We start from the raw sequence: 23658 nt of genomic DNA, 5'->3' as shown, positions 1-23658 counted from the left end.
CCAGCATGGCTACCACAGCATCTTGCAGCGGCATGCTATTCCATCCGGTTTGCGTTTAGTTAGACCATAATTTATCTTTCAACAGGACAATGACCCCAAACACACCTCCAGGCTGTGTAAGGGCTATTTGACCATGAAGGAGAGTGATGGGGTGCTGCGCCAGATGACCTGGCCTCCACAGTCACCGGACCTGAACCCAATCGAGATGGTTTGGGGTGAGCTGGACCGCAGAGTGAAGGCAAAAGGGCCAACAAGTGCTAAGCATCTCTGGGAACTCCTTCAAGACTGTTGGAAGACCATTTCAGGTCACTACCTCTTGAAGCTCATCAAGAGAATGCCAAGAGTGTGCAAAGCAGTAATCAAAGCAAAAGGTGGCTACTTTGAAGAACCTAGAATATGACATCTTTTCAGTTGTTTCACACTTTTTGTTATGTATATAATTCCACATGCCTTCAGTGTGAATCTACAATTTTCATAGTCATGAAAATAAAGAAAACTCTTTGAATGAGAAGGTGTGTCTGAGGGGGGTGTGTGTATATATATATATATATATATATATATATATATAATATGTGAACAGTGTGTGTGTATATATAGTGTGTGTATGGGGCCCAAGTTATGTGAACAGCCCCGGGCCCATGGTACACTTAATCCACCTCTGCCACTCACTGCCACAGCCCGGATTTCATGTAATCGTGTATACCTGTTCCAAACTCTGGGGAAGCCCACCCTGGCAATGCACACAATTTTCACTGTGTGCATTGCTGTAGTGGGTGGCCCTAGAACTCAGAACAGGCACTCACCATACTGCCCAAGGTTCTCTTAACGTCCTAACGTTATCCAGTGTCATTAAGTTCCTGTGCGGTGCTCCAAGCTGGCCCCGCCTCCTTCCTCAAGAGCTGCTGCTACTGTAAGAGGAGAACATGTGCAGTGCACCAAAAGAGGGGAAAAGAGGAGGGGACAGCATCGTCTTAGACCTAGCCCCCCAAGCCTAAGTGTTGAAGTGGCGTCCGAGATCCCCAAGGGCCAAGCCAAGTAATTGTAAGTTTTCATGTGTAATATGTTTGTTATACACATATAGCTTACAACAAACACCAATTTGAGATCACACATATTCAATATTACAAATTTTATTATATACCATGATTACACTATAGACACAATAAAACCCATAAGGGACAGATTATGGAGGAGAGAAAATGGAAACAATGTGTGTATAATTCTCAGCCTGAAGGAACGTTAAATATGAAAATAATAAATATTTTAATAGAACTCAATAAAGGGGTATAGATAAAATCAGGCATACAGGAAATCAGAGGTGCGGAGAGGGATCAGATAATAGTCCATCCAGCACTCTGAGAGCCTGACTAGTAACCTGTTTATTGGGCCAGCGTCCAGTGTTGGAGCACACTGATTGACATGTGGCCTAAATCCACAGGATATTGTGAACACACCACTACAGGGACTGACACTATTGATCTAATCCACTAGTCATATGCACTTGCTCAGAGTTCCCAGCAGTGCTGTGGATAGACAATGCAGTTAAAGCAGCTCTAATGGGTCATGGTGCACCCTGACACTGCTGCCCTGACAAGTGAATGATGCGTCTACTTCGGTACGCTCACATGCAGACAGTATTTGTGACACGGTTATCACTTGATGAAACGGCCCTATTTGGTGAGTGATGCATGAGACAGCAATCTCTCAACGCGTTTCAACATGACGATTCTATCTCATGTCTCATCAGGAGCGAGATTGCTTCATTACGGTGTCAGGTAAAGTAATGCTATTGCACTGTAACGTGTGTGCATCGGCGCTGTGATTGCTGTATGCGGCCAACTACACGCCGGGTATAAATAATCTAAGCCCCGCCCCCCAGAGTGGCCTCCAATCAGGGATGGAGGCGCGTCCTCTGACGCGCTCCCTGACAAGACTGTCCTGTCGCACAGTACAGCATCATTCACTCTCAAGGAGGAGCATAACTCTGCTCGATTATATTGGGGAATAGTCGAATACGGTTTTAAATAATTGTTGAATGACCACACTTAGAAGAATTGATCAGGTATTGAGTACCCATCATCTGAGCCACTATTCCACAAAACATGTGAGATGGTGGCATCAGACAATAGACCCTCTAGATCAGGCATCCTCAAACTGCGGCCCTCCAGCTGTTGTAAAACTACAACTCCCACAATGCCCTGCTGTAGGCTGATACCTGTAGGCTGTTCGGGCATGCTGGGAGTTGTAGTTTTGCAACACCTGGAGGGCCGCAGTTTGAGGATGCCTGCTCTAGATGAATGCCACCCAAAATACTGTGGCACAATGGCACAATCATAAGGCACGTGTGTCACACCCCTGGTATCTTAAATAAAGCAGGAAACCGAGACTGCCTCATTTAATCCCTTGGGATGCACTGTGTCCAGTTTGAAAATCCATTCGGTCTCTTTGCAGAGCAGTAGCACATCAATGTCCCCTCCGCGAATGGATATTACAATGTGCTCAATCCCTTGGACCTTCAGCACATCTGGGTTGCCCCCATGATGGTCGCACACGTGACGTGCCACAGATGTATCACGCTTATTCTTGATGTCCAAAAGGTGTTCACCAATACGTCTCCGTAATTCTCGTCTGGTCTTCCCCACACACTGAACACCACATTGGCAGGTCAGAAGATACACCACTCTCACTGATGTACATCTTATAAAGGATCTGATGGAAAATCTTTCCTTGGTCACTTGGCTAGTAAAATATGCCCCCTTCATGATGTTACCACAAATAATTCATGTGCCGCATTGAAAGGTACCAGTGAGTGTATTTTTGAGCCATGTGTCAGTTGTTGGGTGTGAGTAAATACTATGGATCAGACGATCACGTATGTTAGAACTACGGCGAAAAGTGATGGGAGGACGATCTAACACTAACTCACCAATATCTGGGTCAGACTGCAGAATGGGCCAATGTTCAACTTCTGGCGGGTCTATGTGATGAGGGTCAGAGAGACATTGGCTATGGCCCATTCACAGATTTAAGTAATCCTTCAAAAATATTTCCACCCATAGAGTGATGGTATGCTCTTTTGAGTGTTTGCTCAGGATATCCCCTGAGTTTAAACCGTGTCCATCGGGTCATTAGCAGCCACCTTGAAATCCTTCATCTCTGAGCAGTTTCTCCTGGCTCTCAGGTACTGGCCTTTGGGAATGCCACTCCTGAGGGCCAGGGGATGGCCACTATCCCACCTCAGCAGGCTGTTAGTGGCGGTCTGTTTGCGAAACAGATTTGTCTTGATCTTCCTATCTGTCCCCACAGCAACAGTCAGGTCCAGGAACGTAATGACCCGCTCATTAATCTCAGACGCGAAAAATAAACCTAGCTGATTGTTGTTGAGTTCAGCTACGAATTTGGTGAACCAGTCCTTGGTCCCCTTCCACAGTATAAAAACGTCGTCGATTTATCTAATCCAGATGATTATCGACGACGTGTACCGCTCCATGGCATCACCAAAGATGACTTCCTTTTCCCACCAGCGCAGGTAGAGATTTGCGTAGGTAGGGGCACAGGGACTGCACATCCCAACTCCCCTGACCTGGTGGAAAAAGTGACGATCAAAAAGGAACACATTATGACTCAAGACAAAGTCCAATAGTTCCATGACAAAAGCGTTATGTCGATTGAGGTGTGCACCCCTCTGTTGGTGGAAGGCCTGTACAGCTAGACAACCAGTGTCATGTGGAATAGAGCTGTACAAGGCCTCCACATCCAGGCTAGCAAGCCAAGTGTCTTCGTCACATTAAATACCCTCCAGGCGCTGTAAGACATCCATAGTGTCACGTGCAAAAGATGGTTAGTTTGCCACAAAGGGCCTCAGTATCACGCCAATGTAGGTACTAACATTGGCCGTGAGACTGCCAATACCCGACACTATGGGTCTGCCCTTCATAGGTGTACTCTGCTTTTGAAGCTTAGGTAAGCTATAGAACACAGCCCGAACCGGAAACTTAGGTAACAGAAAGTCCAGTTCGGCTTTATTAATGAGCTTGTCTCTTAGGGCTTCATTGAGAAGTTCAGATAGTTGTTTCCTAAAAATGGGAGCCGGATCCGACGGGAGACGTCTATATGTGGCGGTGTCTTGTAGAATTCTGAGACACATCTCACAGTATGTTTCCTGATCCATGATGACAATATTGCCTCCTTTATCAGAGGGTTTGATGACTATGTTAGAATCTTTCTCTAAGTCTCCCAAAGCTTTTCTTTCATTAAGACTGAGGTTGTCAGCACCAAAGAACTGACCCTTCAATTTGTGAAGGTCCTGGGTGACAACCGAGATAAAAGGTATCAATAGGTGTATTGTCATTCATGGGTGGAAATATTTTTGAAGGATTCCTTAAATCTGTGAATGGGCCATACCCAATGTCTCTCTGACCCTCATCACATAGACCTGCCAGAAGTTGAACATCCTGTAACTCCTCCATTCTAATACCCAGCTCATAACACACACGTTTGTCATGAGTTAGGATTTTTTTTTTCCATTTTAGCTTGCGAGCATATAAATGAAGGTCTTTGACCCAATTGAACAGATAAATTTTTTATAGAGGGACAAAAGAGAGGCCCTTTCTCAGGACCTCCATCTCAGGAGGGGACAACGTACGTTGAGACAGATTCACCACTTGAATCTATTTGGGAACCTCCAATGTTTTTTTGTGGCTCAAGAGGTAGTCTGAGACTGGGGGTGTGTTGTCTAAAAAAAAAAAAAACCTCTAGATCCTCTTCCTGATCTCCCTTGCTGTCTACCACCCCGTGATCTCGAAGAGCCTCTACCAAATGCCCCTCGCCCTCTGGACGTATTTGGTCCAGGTTCAATATCTGTGTCCCCCTCTGACGATGACAACTCTGTCAACCTCCGAGGTAGTTTGACGTTTTGGACCAAAGTCAAACACCTTGCCTTCCTTAAAATCTTTAATGTCCCTAATATACAGGAGATGTTTCTTTTCCTTGATGTAACAGGTGAAACGCTCAATATTTTGCTGCAGCAGAGTTTCCTTTTTAACGAAATCAATATGCTCACTAAACTTTTTTGTTTGAGCAATACTGTCTTTCAGATCACTTTCACTCTTATTTAGCATGTACATAAGTGGGAGTGGTGTATCTTCTGACCTGCCAATGTGGTGTACATTATGTGGGGAAGACCAGACGAGAATTACGGAGACGTATTGGGGAACACCTTTTGGACATCAAGAATAAGCGTGATACATCTGTGGCACGTCAAGTGTGCAACCATCATGGGGCAACCCAGATGTGCTGAAGGTCCAAGGGATTGAACACATTGTCACATCCATTCGCGGAGGCGACATTGATGTGCTACTGCTCCGCAAAGAGACCAAATGGATTTTCAAACTGGACACAGTGCATCCCAAGGGATTAAATGAGGCAGTCTCGTTTTCCTGCTTTATTTAAGATACCAGGGGTGTGACACACGTGCCTTATGATTGTGCCACAGTATTTTGGGTGGCATTCATCTAGAGGGTCTATTGTCTGATGCCACCATCTCACATGTTTTGTGGAATGGTGGCTCAGATGATGGGTACTCATTCTAATTCATATGCTGTCTGTGTGTACCATTTAGGTTTTCCTTTATGGCACTTCTCATGTTCTGATCCTCCTGCAATACCTGATCAATTCTTCTAAGTGTGGTCATTCGACGATTATTTAAAACCGCATTCGAATATTCCCCCATATAATCGAGCAGAGTTATGCTCCTCCTTGAGAGTGAATGATGCTGTACTGTGCGACGGTGTTGTCAGGGAGCGCGTCAGAGGACGCGCCTCCGTTCCTGATTGGAGGCCAGAGCCTGCACCCACTCTCGGGGCGCGGGGCTTAGATTATTTATACCCGGCGTGTAGTTGGCCGCACACGGCCATCACAGCGCTGATGCACGCACGTTACAGTGCAATAGCATTACTTTACCTGACACCGTAATGAAGCAATCTCGCTCCTGATGAGACATGAGATAGAATCGTCATGTTGAAACGCGTTCAGCGATTGCTGTCTCATGCATCACTCACCAAATAGGGCAGTTTCATCAAGTGATAACCGTGTCACAAATACTGTCTGCATGTGAGCGTACCGAAGTAGACGCATCATTCACTTGTCAGGGCAGCAGTGTCAGGGTGCACCATGACCCATTAGAGCTGCTTTAACTGCATTGTCTATCCACAGCACTGCTGGGAACTCTGAGCAAGTGCATATGACTAGTGGATTAGATCAATAGTGTCAGTCCCTGTAGTGGTGTGTTCACAATATCCTGTGGATTTAGGCCACACGTCAATCAGTGTGCTCCAACACTGGACGCTGGCCCAATAAACAGGTTACTAGTCAGGCTCTCAGAGTGCTGGATGGACTAGTATCTGATCCCTCTCCGCACCTCTGATTTCCTATATGCCTGATTTTATCTATACCCCTTTATTGAGTTCTATTAAAATATTTATTATTTTCATATTTAACCTTCATTCCGTCTGAGAATTATATTTTCTATTGAACGTGTACCGCCTATATTATCTCTCGCTGTGAATTGGAAAAAAATGTGTGTACCCCGATTACACTGAACTGGTAAGGACACAAAGGCAATAACAACAAATTATACCCATCATGGTTAAGTAAAAAACACTACCCAAATCCTATACCCACCCAGCATCCATGAATAACACTCCATTTCAGAGAGCACAATGCCTAACTGTGTAATAGAGACAAGAGCCTACACCCCCGACCGGGAATGCTAACAAGTCCCCAACACAATATTACTCTTGAGCAGCCTAATAACATGCACATACATGGACACAGCTGTGGGGATACCAACCAGCGATCAGGAGACACACCACCCCAACATACGTTTCACCATTGCTTCCTCTTGGGGGCGTGTCTCAAGATCTACCACCTCCTCCTAATATAGTACCCATGATAGGTCATAAACCATGATTGACAATTCAAACTGCCTATCAGCCTCACTTGCTGTTGTAATCCCATCCTACTCATTATGTGGAACCATACCCATGATGCCTCCTGTTCCCTCTATCACCTGCGATATTCTGATGTGAAAGCAGTGCCTCTGAGCACTCCCTCCCCTAATGCGTCATGTGATGCGATCACATGATTGCCTATCACATGACTGCAGGTCCTGCATCCACCACAGTGTGTACAACAGACATGATAAATAGATATATCTACATATATATGGTTATATCTTAGATACATTTATAAATAAATAAATCGATAGATAGACGTGGGCACAGCAAACACTATAATTACATTAAAAAGATTGATACATTAAACTGGCTCAATACTAAAATCTGCATACAGCCTTGAATCCTATCCAGACAAACATCAGAGAAAATACATGAAATACACAAAGTATCCAATAAATAATATACATAGATATATAATAAATATTCATAAAAACCAATAAAATACCAATTCATGTACATTTATATGATAGTATATTAGTAGGCTGCACAAGGTGGTTGGTACACCAAGAAGGGTGCTCTCAGTTTTGCAGCGTCGCCCCACTGCTGAGACAAGGTTGAAAATTCTAAATGAAAAACTTGGGCACACCTAGACCAGACGCGTTTCGGGGCTAGAGTATCCCGTCTGGTCTGACCCCCCAAGCATATGTGAGTGCACCACATTGAGGACGTTAAAGGACGACTCTGAACAGATTTTAAAACTGTCAGCCAGTCTGAAACCTTTGCCCGGAGGGTGGGAATATGTTACCTGGATCCGAAATAGGCGAGGTCGCAAGCAGCAACTAAATTACAAACAGGTGATTCACAGCTGAACATAAGGGATCCACCCGACCGCAGTGAGCGTACCTGGAGCAAGCTTCAAAAGACGGCAGACACCGGTAAGAGCGTTCCATATCTCTAAACTGATATATTTCAGGAGCGATTCCTGACCCAAAGCGGGACGCCGCTGGGTCAGCTACAAAGCAGGTAACTGCCTGAGACTATTTCACTCTCTCTACCAATTTGGAAGTTATTTGACAATTACCTTCGAGCGCTACATTGCCTTTATATATTGGAAACAATATCAGAAGAACCGATACTTTATTACATCTTATTACTAGAACTCTTCTGAACTATCTACACCAGGGAACTTTTATCTATTCCACCAACTAGCACATCGGCGAGACAGTTACAAATCCTGGTTTTTGCTTCCCAGCATTATTCTCTGTGTTTAGATTGTGTCAGTACCAACTGCCAAACATCAAATGCGCATTGTTACAATACTAATGCAAGCCCATTGTACCTAAGGTGTAGGCGGCGAGAGCAAATTGCTCCGCAACACAACACTGAAAAATCGATCACTCTCCGCCAAACATTAGCTACAATACGCTAAGATCCCATGTAATTGAATGTGGCTTCCTTTTAATCGATCGTGGCTGCAATGTTCTTTTAATATCCTTTTAATATCTTTCAACATTACTAGTATGTTCTATTGATCCATCGCCATAATTAATAAAGATAAGTTACCAAATATCCTAGGTGTGCCCAGGTTTTTCATGTACATTTATGTCAGCGTTGGCTGATCTAAAGTGCTGAGTGTGTGTGTGCAAAAGTGATAAGTGCCAAACCCAATGTGGGTGATTGACGAAACTGAATGTAAATAATTGTTAACTCTGTTTGTATTAAGAATTGTAACTGAAATGTTTGATCTTGATGACATTACTCTGATGTTGATAAAAGAGTTTAAAACAAATATTTGTCCAAAATCCAGATCGGATAAGACACACAGTTCATTAGCAGTTCGTTATTGGGGAATAACTAGAATTAGACCTTCATTAGTAAATAGTGACTGAGATAGTTAATAGTTATATCAAACATATGATTTAGGCTACTTTCCCACTTGCGTTCAGAACGGATCCGTCTGCATTATATTGTAAAAAAAATTCTAAGTGTGAAAGTAGCTGCAGACGTATCCGTCCAGACTTTACATTGAAAGTCAATGGGGGACGGATCCGTTTGAAAATTGAGCCATATTGTGTCATCTTCAAACGGATCCGTCCCCATTGACTTACATTGTAAGTCTGGACGGATCCGCACGCCTCCGCACGGCCAGGCGGACACCCGAACGCTGCAAGCAGCGTTCAGGTGTCCGCCTGCTGAGCGGAGCGGAGGCTGAACGCCGCCAGACTGATGCATTCTGAGCGGATCCGCGTCCACTCAGAATGCATTAGGGCTGGACGGATGCGTTCGGGGCCGCTTGTGAGCCCCTTCAAACGGAGCTCACAAGCGGACACCCGAACGCTAGTGTGAAAGTAGCCTTATAGAGATTGCAAAGTTCCAGGTTTAGTCAGAACACATCCAAAAGGCAAAAAAATTTATAGCACAAACTTTCATCATTCCATGAGCTCACCCCACCAGGATAAAAGTCCAAATTGTTTGCACAATTTCAACTACAGCCCCGTATCAATGTGTCCTTGAGTAATATTAACTCTCAGTAACAGGGTTATTAGAGCCAATACAACCTCCGCTTCCCATAGTATAAACAAATTCTCAGCAAATAGCTCCTTCAAAGTCTTTCTTCAATTAGTAATTGGGATAGTAAACATTAGTTAGTAATATTATGGTGTAACACCACTAATAAGTTTACAAGGGTTACCGGGGGGTAGCTGAACTGTTTTTAAAGACTCCATCCAGCCAGCCTAATAAAGCAAAACCCACACTCCAGTACCCTTTATCTCACCACTCCTTTTTTCCTCAAGGAGATATTCTCAAAGGAGCAAACATATATCCAATGCCGCTTCCACAGCACTCATCAACCTCCACACCATACGGAGAACAGGGGTTTATTTCAACAAGGCGTCCCTCCTCGTCTCATCAGACCGCCAACACTTCAGCAGATATCAGTGAAGGGAGACCTTCTCAATGCCACCTGGACAGCAGTCGGTCTGAACCTTCCCGTCCACCGGGGATCCTGCAGCGGCAAGTACACAACTTCGACCAGAGAGGGCTCAGCATCAGAGTGGAGACATCCAAGGACGCCAGGCATCACAGCAGGTGGAGGAGCCGCACCATTCACGCTAGAAGATCTCCCGCGCAGCAGAACAGGGAGGGGAGGTGGAGCTTCTGCATTACCTGCTACGCAACCCACACCATGACGGCGCGTTCCCTCCCCAACCATAAATAATTAATTTATTAATATTTAGTGTCAATTATTTAAGGGAGCTTCTGGAACCTGTGCCACCATGATTCTGTTGGTTAGGCACCCAAGTACAGTTCTTGGCCCCCTAGACATTAAAAAGAGCGGTAGTGTCAAAAACGAATTAAAAAAGATTGAAATAAAAAGAGCGGTAGTGTGTATGTATGACTACAGAAAGATTTAAACTTCTCACTGTAAATATAAGGAGGAATGAAAAGAGGACTTGTGTTACCTATTTTAGTGATTGGTAGGGATCCCAGTAGCGTGGTCCCCAACAATCATAGATATATAACCTATTCTACAGAGGATGAATACCTTTGACTTGGCAATATCTAACTTCTACGACCATATTGTGATATCTACCCACTAACTTTGGCTTTGCCATACTTTCTTGCCACTATATAGCAGTATAGCACATCCGTTTAGCACCTTGGCTCAGAAAGTAGAGGCCGGACCGGGGGCAAGGCCTAAGGGGAGGCCTGCATGACGGGGGTTTGGTTAGGGAGCCCCCCCATCCAGGGATTGGGTGATTTAAGTTTAGGGGGTGGTCTTAAGGAGGTTATATAGCAGTGAGGGAAAGGAGGACAGGCGCCATTTTGTGGGTTTAGTTAGTAAGGTGACCCAGCGCTGCAGGCATCCCCTTAGTATCCTACCATGGCTGACGTGGAAGCGATGATTGCAGAACTGCGGGCCGCGGCGAATTCCTGCTGACCAGGGGATAATAATAACAAAGGTACGTTTGGAAAGGATGGAACAGTTTCTAAATAGGTATCCAGACAGAGGGAGGGAATATTTGAGGGAGGGGTTTTTGTTAGGTTTTAGGATTCCGTTTCGCCCGTCCGGTCCGGTTTTGGTGAAGAAGAATTTAAAATCTGCTTTACAGCATCCTGAGGTGGTTTCTGGGAAGTTAGACAAAAAAGTGAGGTTAGGTAGGATGGCAGGCCCCTTTACAGAACCTCCTTTGAGTGACTTACGGTTGTCCCCGCTGGGGGTAGTTCCAAAGCGGGAGGCAAATAAGTTTACGTGGTTACGTGGTTTATGCCTCATTTGACGCGGCAGTGACATGGGAGCAGGGTCATTGTTAGCGAAGACGGAAGCTGCGTTTCGGTTGTTGCCGGTACATCCGGATTGTGTGGATCTTTTGGGGTGTTTTTGGGAGGGAGGGTTTTTTGGCGACCGTTGTTTGCCGATGGGTTGTTCCCTATCATGTGCTTATTTTGAGAAGTTTAGCTCTTTTTTGGAATGGGTGGTGGTGGATGCGGCGGGGTATAAGTCCATTATCCATTACTTGGATGACTTCTTATGTATGTTCTGTGTTGTTGCACACGTTGGTTACGTTGTTTAATCATTTTGGGGTACCGTTGCCGGTTAAGAAGACCATAGGTCCAGCTACCGTCTTGTTTTTTTGGGGGATAGAAATTGACACCTTCAGCAAGGAGTGTCGGTTGCCCTTGGAAAAACTTACAGACCGAAAGGAGGAAGTGTCAAGGGCGGGGTGTTTAAGAAAAATCCAGTTATGAGAGCTTCAATCCCTGCTAGGCAAGCTTAATTTTGCATGCAGAATCATGCCTATGGTAAGGGTGTTCAGTTGGCGCTTGGCGGGGGTGTTTATGCCGCATCATTACATGCGCTTGAGTAGCGAGTTGAGGGCTGATTTGCAGGTTTGGAGGGCTTTTTTAGATGATTATAATGGAAGGGTCAATATTGATCGGGGAGGTAATAGATTCTTTACATTTTTAGATTTTTATTGATGCAGCCGGGAGTTGGGGTTTTGGGGTGTATTGCAAGGGGCAGTGGTGTGCGGAAGCATGGCCAGAGAGTTGGGTGACGAAGGGTTGGGTTAGGAATTTGGCCTTATTGGAGCTGTTTCCAATAGTGGTGGCAGTGATGCTTTGGGGGAGTTTTTCTGTAATAAAAAAATCCAGTTTCATTGTGATAATTTGGAGGTGGTTCAGGCGATTAACAGGTTATCGCATGGTCGCCTATGGTGGTTAAGTTTTTACAGCGTTTGGTGCAAGAATACTTATCATTGAATGCATGGGTGGTGACGGTGCATATACCAGGGGTTGAGAATTCTATTGCTGATGCACTCTCTCGTTCACAGTGGGAGCGTTTTCGGCAGCTGGCCCCAGAAGTGGAGGAAGTCAGGCTGGGGTGCCCGGGTTGCCTTTGGGATCTGTTGGAAAGTAGGGATACTTGGTAAGTGGGATACTTATGTTGAGGCGTGGCTGGGAGGAATGGTGTGATATGCTTGGAATCTGTGAAGGTGACCTTGAGTTCCCGTTATTGCTTTTCTTACGCCACTGTAGGGAGGAGGGGTGGTCGGTGTTAAAAATTTGTAGGTATGTGGCGGGACTTGCATTTGGTTTTAAGTTACGCAAGATGGTTGACTTTACCAAGTCTTTTTTGGTTAGTCGTGTTTTAAAAAGGTAGTGTCCGATCCAAGACGGATGTGGAGGGAAAAGGGTGCACGGTCGTGCTTTACGAGATCCCGAGGTGTCTCATGTGCCCAGTTCTGTGTTTGAAGGAATATTGGGCGATAAACAAAACTGAGGTCTTGCCATTGTTGGTTCATGCGGACGGTTCCTTTTTATCCTGTTTTCAGTTTACAGCGAGTGTTTGGATCCGTTGGGGATGGGGAGCTCCGGGTATGCCAGGCACTCATTTTGAATAGGGGCGGTGACAGAGGCAACTCGTTTCGGGCTACATGATTAAAAAGATTGGGCGTTGGGAGTAGATCAGGTTCAGGTCATATGTTCAGCCGGAAAATATATAGGGCGGCTCCGAGGGCGTTTTCCTTGCATTAATCCTTTTGTTTTGTTGTTGTTTTGTTATGTTTGGTGCAAAATTGTTTTTGCTCCCTGTTTCTTTTTTTCTTTCATTGCAGGCACAGAATCTGCATTGGTGTGGATCCTGGGACACTCCTTTGTATTTTGGGGAGCATTGCGGGCGTCGGTTAGACCTGACGGTCAGCAGCTGGGTATTGCTTGATCGGATGCAGTGGCAAGGTGGCTGTGGCGCAGGGGTATGGAATTTCACTGTTTTGCTAAGCTAGATAGGGCCCCAGATATACTGGTGTTACATGTGGGAGAAAATGACTTGGGGGTACGCCCGTTCAGGTAATTGGTGAGGGATATCAAGTTTGATATGCTGAGGTTATGGGCTTTGTTCCCGAGGTTGGTGACCGTATGGTCCGACATAGTCCCGCCTAAGGTATGGCACGGGGCTAGATCAGTCAAGGCGGTGAATAGGGCCCACATAAAAGTCAATGGAGTGATTGGGCGTTTTATGGCGATGAATGGGGCTGTATCGGTCAGGCATGTGAATTTAGAGAATAGCCTTGGTCATTTTTGGCGGGACGATGGAGTTCATCTCAATGCAGTCGGCATTGATATGTGGTGTCTGGCCCTGGAAGAGGGGATTGAGTCAGCACTGGGTGTCTGCAGGGACGTCGGTCTTAAGGTGATTAAGACCGTGAGTTGGTGGTGGGGGCAGGTCCTTGGGGTTGTAAATAAGGTGTGGTAAGAAGGAGGGGAGGGCTCCACGGTTGGGGCTGGACTCCCATGGTTGGTGGTTGCTTATGGTGGTGTTAAGGGGCCATCAGTGGTGCTTCCGAACTGGCTCTCATCGGCTAGGGGCAGGATGGCCTACTCCGAATGGGGTTATCATTGTTTGGGGCTTCAAGGACCTCCTCCTGTATGTTTATGTTATATGTTATACATATAGGGAATGGGTTGTTGTTCATATGCTGTTGCATATGGGTTAAAGGGAATATTTATGTTATTTGTTTAAAAATGTATATGGAAAATAAAGCGGCTGCTGTGGCCAATATTAATCTAACCTGGCGTCTGTGTCCATTTCTGGGGTGTCGGATTAGGAGCTCATTGGGTTAGGTGGGAGGGGTTTCAGTTTAAGCGGGGTTACATGTGGGTCCGGTAAGTAAAACAAAGGGGAGTGAGTGAAAAATTACCAATACAACAGTCATGACTTGCAGATGAGCAATCCAGACAACACTTGGAGTACATATATTGCTTAGGCAGGGTACTGGCTCTCCTTAAAGAGATCAACTGTGTATGGAGACTTTTTAGCAGTGCTCCTTAAGAAAAAAATATGCAAAGAGGTATTTCCCAGGGAATGAAAACCATCTCACTAACGCCACCTTCTGGAAGTGGTTCCTATGAGTCAAAGTCTGACTTTTTAACAAGCTTTGGAATATGACAAGGGAAAATATCCAAGCCAAAAATCCATCTGTAGACAAAGTAGGATTCTGGCTGTCTGAGTGTAATGCCTTGAATACAGCTTAGGAAGGGTCCACCTTAAATAGACCCAGGGCATTGCTAGGTTAAAACATTTGAGGCCTGGGCTCCTGATGTTTTGTCCCAGGCCCTGAATGTACTGCCTGCCTACTAGATACAACTGTATTGCCATCCTCAGGATGGCAATACAATTGAATCTAATGCCCTGCAAGAGCTGAAGAACCTGTAATGACATCACAGGTCATGTGATCAGTGCTAAATGCAGTACATGAAAAGGACCTGCGATGATGTCTCATCATGTCACCAGTACAGGAGAGGACGGCTTGGCAGTCAAGAGAAGTCCTGGGAAGAAGCTGTGGTGAGGTCTGCTACATGAGGAGAGGCAAGTGAAGGGGTAGATTACTCAGTGTGAGAGGCAGAGCAATGTTGGGAGTTGTAGTTATTTAACTGGGACTGTATGTTAGGACTGAAGGGAGGGAAGTTATTTACATGGGACTGAATGTTGAGGGAGTGATGTTATTTACATGGGAATGCATATTGGAGGTGGATGGGGCAGGGTGATGTTATTTACATGGGACTATATGTTGAAGGCAGCTGTGGGAGGGAGTGATATTATTTACATGGGACTGAATATTGAGGGGTAATGTGATTTACATGGGACTGTATGTTGTAGGTGGCTGGGAAGGGGTGATTTTATTTACATGGGACTGTATGTTTAAAGTGACTGGGGGAGGAAGTGATGTTATTTACATGGGACTGAATATTGAGGGGGTGATGTTATTTACATGGGAGTGTATGTTGAAGGCGGCTGGGAGGGTTTATGTTCTTTACACGAGTCTGTATGTTGAAGGCGGCTGGGGAGAGGGTAATGTTATTTACGTGGGACTGTAAATTGAGGGGGCAGGAGAGATGGTGTGATGTTATTTACATGGGACTGTATATTGGATGGGGCTAGAGAGAGGATGTGATGGTATTTACATGGCACTCTATGGCGGAGGAGGGAAATAATGTTATTTACATGGGACTGTATGGCGGAGGGATTGAGGAATAATAATTTTTGAGGACAGTAAACAGAGGAATATAACTACAGGGGGCACTGCAGGGGACATTATAAATACTGGGAGGGCTTTAGGGCAAGCATTATAACAGTAGGGGGAAATATAAATACTGGGGGCACTGTGGGAGCATTATAACAATAGGGGGCATTATAAATACTGGGGGCATTTTAAATCCAGGACACATTAGGCATTCTTATTACTACTGGGGGCTCTATAGGAGGGACTTATAGATCTGCATTATTTCTACTAAGAGCACTGTGGGGGTCTTATTACTACTGAGGAGTCAGTAGATAGCTTTATTACCACTGGGGGAACAATAGGGGGAGGCTTATTTCTACTAGGGGCTCTGTAAGGGCATTATTAATACTGGAGGGCTTTTCAACTAATGGGGGCACTCTTGGGGAGCATTATCACAGTTGGGGGCACTGTAGGGGGCAGTATTAATAATGAGGGCATTATAGAAGGGAATTACTATTGGTGGGACTATGAGAAGCACTATTACTATAGGGTACTCATTTTTCTTCCGGATAGTATTTTGGGGTACAGATAAATAAAGAAGCTAAGATGTCTGTGTGTCACACTCTGTAGAGACAAGGCACGGCTGAGAGAAGTTGTCCAGATGGAATGGAGAAGATGATGACAGAGAAGATCTACATCAGATGAGACGTCACCTGGGAGAAACTGGATGTGAGAAGTACGTGCTGCTGTATAGCAGTATAGCTATAGCGGGCTTAGGGGTCGGTTGGTCGACTTAGAGAATTGGGTCATATGCATTGGGGCTTGGACCACAGATCTTTTGAGACTCTAGCAATGCCCCTGAATAGACCAACTGTGCATAGATATGTTTTAGCAGTGCTCCTTGGGCAAAAACATATACAATGAGATCCCTCCCAGGGAAAAAAAAGCATCTCGCTTGTGCAACTTTCTGGAAGTGGCTCCCTATGAGGTAAAGTCTGACTATTTAACAAGCCTTTGACACTTTTTAAAAAGCTTCACACTCAGCTAGCCCCAATCCTACTCTGTACCAATGAGGGGCAAGCACCCCAAAACAGCTGTCTATGGATAGATATTTGTCTTGGCTATTTTCCCTAGTCCTTATGTTCCAAGGCTTGTTAAAAAGTCGGCTTTTGACCCATAGGGAGCCAGTTCCACAAAGTGTCCTTAGTGAGATGTCTTTGCCTGGGAGATACCTCTTTAAGTATATATAGCATTCTTTGAAGTAATTAGATTGTCTCCCGCTCTGCAACAACATAGCTTACGTTAGCTGGCAACTTTTAAAGGTGAATGTCTGTTTTTGAGAAACCAGTGAAAAACAAAAACTCTAAAAAGTTGACAAACTTATCCCAATTGACTTACTGTAGTTCAAATTTTATAAAAGAACAGGCTGGCGTGCATTTTGCAAATGGTTGCAGTATCATAATTCATTATCTTAATTATGTGCTTGCAAAAAAACACCATGTGTTGCGCTAAGTGATAGGTCCGGACAAGTCAGTTATGCCATGCCTGGCTTGATTTTTCTTATTTTGTAGGGATTTGTATCTGGTCCAAGAGTTTTTGGCTTTCCCTCAGCACATAAATGTGACTCCAAGAGCTGAAGATTACCAGTGTGTGCTCAAAGAGTGTTTGGAAAAGAAAGGGATCGAGACTCCCACTGCAAGTAAGTGACCTGCACTTCTCTCTGGATGCTGTCAAGGTTAATGTTATGTTGAATAGATATACTTTGTAATGATATTATAGAAGAAATGTTATATTTTTATTGCTCTGCTCTGTCAGTCATAGTTGTTAGGTATATTCAAGAAGGAAAATGGGAAAATGAAGGCTTTCTTATTTTTAGACAATTTTTCTCACAATCTCAACCCATCGCTATATAGTGCCAAGACAAAACAGCAGAATATAGCCTACATGATACTACCATATAGTGCCACCATTATGCAATATCCAAATAATACTCATTAAAGTGCCCAGTTAATGCTGCTGTTAAAAGAAGTACCAAATAAAACTGTGCAATGGTAAAAAATACTGGGTGGTTTTAGGGATCCAATCCTAAGGGGTCTCCGTTAGTCAGTGTGTGTATATACTTTTAAGCACTTCCTACTTTGCTCTTGCTATATATATGCTGTGAACTGTGAATAGTAATCCAAAACGAACAAGTGGAGATGATGTATAAAAGTATAAATTTATTATAAAGTATAAAAGATGGAGAAACTACAGAGTGACATACAAAGACATCCCTTATATATTCGTTGTGCATACTGTTACCATCTTCTTCCTGACTGAGATATTGACTCTTACATCGAGTACTTGTTATCACTACGGTCGGTTTAGATATTTATGCACTGTGTCATGTGTGAGAAAGCTCATGGTTCACCGGGTATGGTCACTTGCACAATCTGTGCATAGTTTTACTGCGGTGACCTTGCTGCTTGGCCATCCTGGTTATCCCTGAGCTTTCATGATTATTATTCTCATGGATTGTACCTGTCTGTGTGTTATATCTCACAGATACATTGGTGTTTTTTGGCGTCAGTGACCCTGCGCTTCTCCGTATCTTTGTATGTCACTCTGTAGTTTCTCCATCTTTTATACTTTATAATAAATTTATACTTTTATACATCATCTCCACTTGTTCGTTTTGGTTTACCTTGGATGTTTTACGAGTGGTAATTGTAGCTGTCTAGTTGACAGGTGGCCTTTTGTAGGTTAATATAACTGTGAATAGTAATGCCTTCTAGTGCAATGTTTTTTGTTTTTTTTTTCTAGTGTAATGCTTTAGTTTAAATGTTAGTTCTTGTTCCTCTGTCCATGGCATCTAGGATTGCTCCAAACAGCATTTAATTGTATTGTACATTGTATTACATTGTATTGTACAGTGACAATAAAGGCATCTTATCTTATCTTAGTCAATCTGAAAAGTGTTCAGCTTAGGTTTATGAGCTTTCAGGAGATCTCAGGATGAGAAGGTATCTTCTAGAGAATGAGGATGAGGGCAAACAATTGAAAATTATTAATGAAGATCTAATAGAAACATTGTTAGCCCCCCAAAAAGTGCAATGCAGTAATAAAAAGATGTATTCAAAGGTGTCCATAGCCTTTAAAGTTTTACTTTATTTTTGGGGTATTTATGGTGGCATAGAGTGGTTTAATGGGTAATATCTACTATCTCTGGTAGTATAGGATGATGAAGGATTAATGATGAAAGTTAGCAGTGAATGTTAAGGTCAAATAAAGCTCCACACTAGAATATGTGATGTGTCTGTTTCCCAGGGTTGCTATGACCCCCAACAGTTATGGGAACTGGTGCCTCATGTTCCCCATTTGGGTGGGGGTGGCTGCAAACCTGCCGTTCTATTTAAAGTGGGGAAGTTCTTTCTGAGCTAAACTTTGTTGACTTCCAGATTAAGACTTTACTCGACATGATTATGTGGACAATCTTATGAAATGGAGGGGAAAAAGCAAGTAAGGCTACTTTCACATCTGCCTTTCTTTCCACTATTGAGATCTGTCATAGAATCTCAATACCGGAGGAAAAAGCTTCAGTTTTGTCCCCATTCATTGTCAACTGGGAAAAAACTGAACTGAACTGAACAGAGTGCACCAGAATGCATCCCGTTCCTGTTTGGTTGCATTCCCATCACAGAATGCGGATGCGGAGCAAGACGGATGCGACATCAAATACATCAGGGACATTTACTAATCATGTTCCAGCGGAATTATGGAGTAAAATGCACCAAAAAGAATGGAGTTTTGATTTGTGCCGAATATATCAACAGTTTTCTCCAAAATTTTCACCATACAAAATGCATTACACCAGAAATGAGTTATAAATGTCAAAGTGGACGGGGCTATCAAATTGGCGCATACTAGCCCTCATTTATCATCCTCTTATCGGCAGAAATGGCTCAGATTGTTGCAGACAATTAAGCCAGATTATGTGGTGGTGTTTTGTGTAAAAAGTCACATAAAGAAAAACAAACTGTTCATGGGAACAAGTGATAGGTAAATATTAAAACAATAAAAATAAAATACATTTTTCTCTAATATAAATGAGCTAATTAACAGGGTTTTTAAGTAAATCGACATTCAACAAAAACAAAACAATAACAGTCTGGGACAAAAGTCGCAATTTACCACTGGAAAAGTCACAAATATGCTTTAAAAGTTGCAAATATGTTTCAAAAATTGCAGTTGTGGTCTGGCAAGGTTGGCTGAAATGGTGCATTTCTGCTTAAAAAAAAAAAATCACATCTTAGTGCTACTAACGTTAAAATGCAGGAAATCGAGAGAAATAGGTGGATAATCAAAAGTTTATATTTTAAAAAGTCACATTTTAAAAGTGGCGTGCACCTTTTGATATATAAAGTGAAACAAAAAAACCACTTTTGATTTGTAATATTAGTATTTGACACAAATTATGCCATTATTGATAAATGTCCCCCAATGTAAGTGATTGATGCCTGATCCGTTTTCTCGGACACAAAAGAAAACAGATCCGGCGCCCATTGACTTACAATGGTTTTAGTGCCGGATCCGTCATGGCTATTTTACAGATAACACAACCGGATCAGTTCATAAGAGATGCAGCCGGTTGTATTATTATGACGGAAGCGTTTTTGCTGAACCATGACGGATCCAGCAAAAACGCTAGTGTGAAAGTAGCCTAAAATGTTAAGTAATTGACTTAACCCATAGAGGACAGGGCGATTTTCAATGTTTTTTTCTCTCAATTTTTTACTCCCTGCCATCCCAGAGCCATAACTATTTTTCTGTTCAGATCGATGTTGGAGGGCTTGCTTTTTGCGGAAATAGTTGCACTTTCTAATGTCATCATTTACAATTGCATGTGATGTAGTGGAAAGCTGGAAAATTCCAAATGGTGTGAAATTGGAAAAAGTAACAAAATTGCACCATCGTTTTATGGGTTTAGTTTTTATAACATTCCCTATGCAGTGAAACTGAACTGTTCACTTCATTCTTTAAGTCAGCATGACTACAGTGATACCATTTATATTGTTTTTCTTGCGTTTTAATACAGAAAAAAAAAAACTTTGGAAAATAATATTTTTTTCTTTGCATTGCCATATTCTGACCCCTATTCATTTTTAGATTTCTATCTACAAAGCTGGGGCTCAGTGTTTTCAGGACGATCTGTAGTTTTTATTGATACCATTTCAGAATGTATATAACTTTTCAATCACCTTTTATACATTTTTTGTGAGAGCAATGAAGAGACGAAGAAACCGCAAATCATCCATTTCGAATTTTTTATTATTTACTTTATTTATATTATGGGGATAGGAAGGTGATTTTAATTTAAGTTTATATATATATATATATATATATATATATATATATATATATACCGTATTTTTCGCCCTATAAGACGCACCTAGGTTTTTGGGGAGGAAAATAAGGAAAAAAAATGTTTTAACCAAAAGGTGTGCTTTTGGTGGGTTTGGAACTAATGGTGGTCTGTGGATGGCACTATTACTGGGGATCTGTGAAGGACACTGTTATGGGGGGCTCTGTGGATGACGGACACTGTTATGGGGGGATCTGTGGATGACGGACACTGTTATGGGGGGATCTGTGGATGACGGACACTGTTATGGGGGGGATCTGTGGATGACGGACACTGTTATGGGGGGGATCTGTGGATGACGGACACTGTTATGGGGGGATCTGTGGATGACGGACACTGTTATGGGGGGGATCTGTGGATGACGGACACTGTTATGGGGGGATCTGTGGATGACGGACACTGTTATGGGGGATCTGTGGCTGGCACTGTTACAGGGGGGATCTGTGGATGACGGACACTGTTATGGGGGGGATCTTTGGATGACGGACACTGTTATGGGGGCTCTGTGGATGACGGACACTGTTATGGGGGGATCTGTGGATGACGGACACTGTTATGGGGGGATCTGTGGATGACGGACACTGTTATGGGGGGATCTGTGGATGACGGACACTGTTATGGGGGGATCTGTGGATGACGGACACTGTTATGGGGGGGATCTGTGGATGACGGACACTGTTATGGGGGGATCTGTGGATGACGGACACTGTTATGGGGGGGATCTGTGGATGACGGACACTGTTATGGGGGGATCTGTGGATGACGGACACTGTTATGGGGGGGATCTGTGGATGACGGACACTGTTATGGGGGGATCTGTGGCTGGCACTGTTACAGGGGGATCTGTGGATGGCACTGTTACAGGGGGGATCTGTGGATGGCACTGTTACAGGGGGATCTGTGGATAGCACTGTTACAGGGGGGATCTGTGGCTGGCACTGTTATATATGTGCCATCCACAGACCCCCCCACCCCATAACAGTGCCATCCACAGACCCCCCCTTAACTGTGCCATCCACGGATCAGCCCCCCCCGCCGCTGCCGCCCCCCCCCAGTATACAAATATAAAATGTCTTATTCAATTAAAATGTATTACATATGCCCCCTCACTCCTAAATTCCTAATAGTACCTTACATCCTATTCCTAATAGGTTCTGTACAATTGCGGCAGGCAGGCGGGCGGCTGGCGCGTCACTCACTGACATCACTTGCCTGCGCCGCCTGCTTCATTCATAAAGTAGGCGGCGCAGGCACGTGACATCAGGGAGTTACGCTGCCGTCCGCCCGGCCTGCCTGCCGGCATTATACAGAACCTATTAGGGATAGGATGTAAGGTACTATTAGGAATTTAGGAGTGAGGGGGCATATGTAGAACATTTTAATTGAATAAGACATTTAATATTACTATACCGGAGCGGCGGGGCTATACTACACTGACTGCCTTTCTGGGAGTTTGCATAGGTGTGCACTTTTTCCTATAGTGTGCAAGCATTGTTAGTTCATGAAGGATTTTGATTACAGCAGCCTCTCTTATAGTGATTTGTGATAAATTATTTCGTAATGTATCAAATTTTTGGGGGAACTTCGGGGAAGCTGTCGAATCGAATTTTTCAAAACTTTGCTCTCATCTAATATTCTCTATTAAAACCACTTTTTTATTGTTTAAGAAAGAAAGTAACAAAATAAATATTCCCCTGGAAAAGATTGATAATACTGGAGATAGGGCGACAGAAGGTATATCAAGATGTAGAAGGTAATGAGGGTATACCAATCTTATCTACGGCAATTACAGGATACTAGGTTGGAGTGGTACTCTAGAAGATAGCGCTAGTTCAATGTCTGAATAATCATTAGTGGTCAAAATACAGTCTTACGATTTCCTAAATGGAATATCAAGTGCACAGGACCTCTGCCGGCAAAATCTATTTCTATTGTGGACCACGTTCTGCACTGCTGGCTTGGGTAGATATACAGGCTTGGACTGGCCCACCGGGGAGGCTAGGAATTCCTCGGTGGGCCCCTGCCACCCTAAGTGAGCCTTCACGTTTGAAAGCTCAATGTCACTGTAACTTTCCTTGAATTGCAGGCACTCGGTACCCAGATTGAGATGGTCAATGAGCTGTGTGGATGGGCCCTCCTCTTGTCTTCATGGGCCCCGCCACCTGAACATATCCTACAAAGATGTAAACCACTGGGGGGCCCGCCATGCTGCACATGTATGTGTATGCAGATCCCAGCACAAGCTGCGACTCCAGTTGCATTCAATGGCACACATTTACCAGTGTGAGTGCGTCCAGATTTTGGCATTTATCTAGGTTTCGAGAAATTTCTTGCCCTAACTTGACAAGGGATGTGGCTTAAAGGGGTTGTCTCACTTCAGCAAATTGCATTTATTATGTAGGAAAAATTAATACAAGGCACTTACTAAAGTATTGTTATTCTCCATATTGCCTCCTTTGCTGATTTGATTCATTTTTCCATCACATTATACAAAGCTTGTTTCCATAGTTATGACTACTCTGCAATCCAGCAGTGGATTGCACACTATAGGAACAAGTGCCAGCCTTTCTGGGAGTTTGCATAGGTATGCACTTTTTCGTATAGTGTGCAAGCATGGCCAATGCTGCGGGATTGCAGGATAGTCGTAACCATGGAAACGAGCAATGTATAATGTGATGGAAAAATGAATCAAACCAACAAAGAAGGCAATATGGAGAATAACAATACATTAGTAAGTGTCTTGTATTAACTTTCTCTATGTGATAAATGCAATTTACTGAAGTGAGACATCCCCTTT

General features: G+C 43.7%; 1 protein-coding gene across 2 annotated transcripts in view; it reads left to right on the top strand.

The window, feature by feature from the left end:
• Positions 1 to 7851: 7851 nt before the first annotated feature.
• LOC122924139 (cytochrome P450 2F2-like) overlaps positions 7852 to 23658 on the top strand; it is a 64734-nt gene continuing 48927 nt past the window's right edge. The window contains exons 1-2 of one of the 2 annotated variants that reach the window (XM_044275069.1): positions 7852 to 7979; positions 17032 to 17159. The gene's annotated coding sequence lies outside the window, so the exon portion shown is untranslated. Of the gene's footprint in view, positions 7980 to 15942; positions 16197 to 17031; positions 17160 to 23658 lie in introns of those variants that run through there. The other variant, XM_044275070.1, reaches the window with a different exon arrangement.

The sequence above is a fragment of the Bufo gargarizans genome, unplaced genomic scaffold (assembly GCF_014858855.1).
Source record: "Bufo gargarizans isolate SCDJY-AF-19 unplaced genomic scaffold, ASM1485885v1 original_scaffold_845_pilon, whole genome shotgun sequence".
Taxonomy (NCBI): Eukaryota; Metazoa; Chordata; class Amphibia; order Anura; family Bufonidae; genus Bufo; species Bufo gargarizans.
The sequence above is the reverse complement of the archived record's forward strand: the minus strand, read 5'-3'. Positions and strand labels throughout refer to the sequence as shown.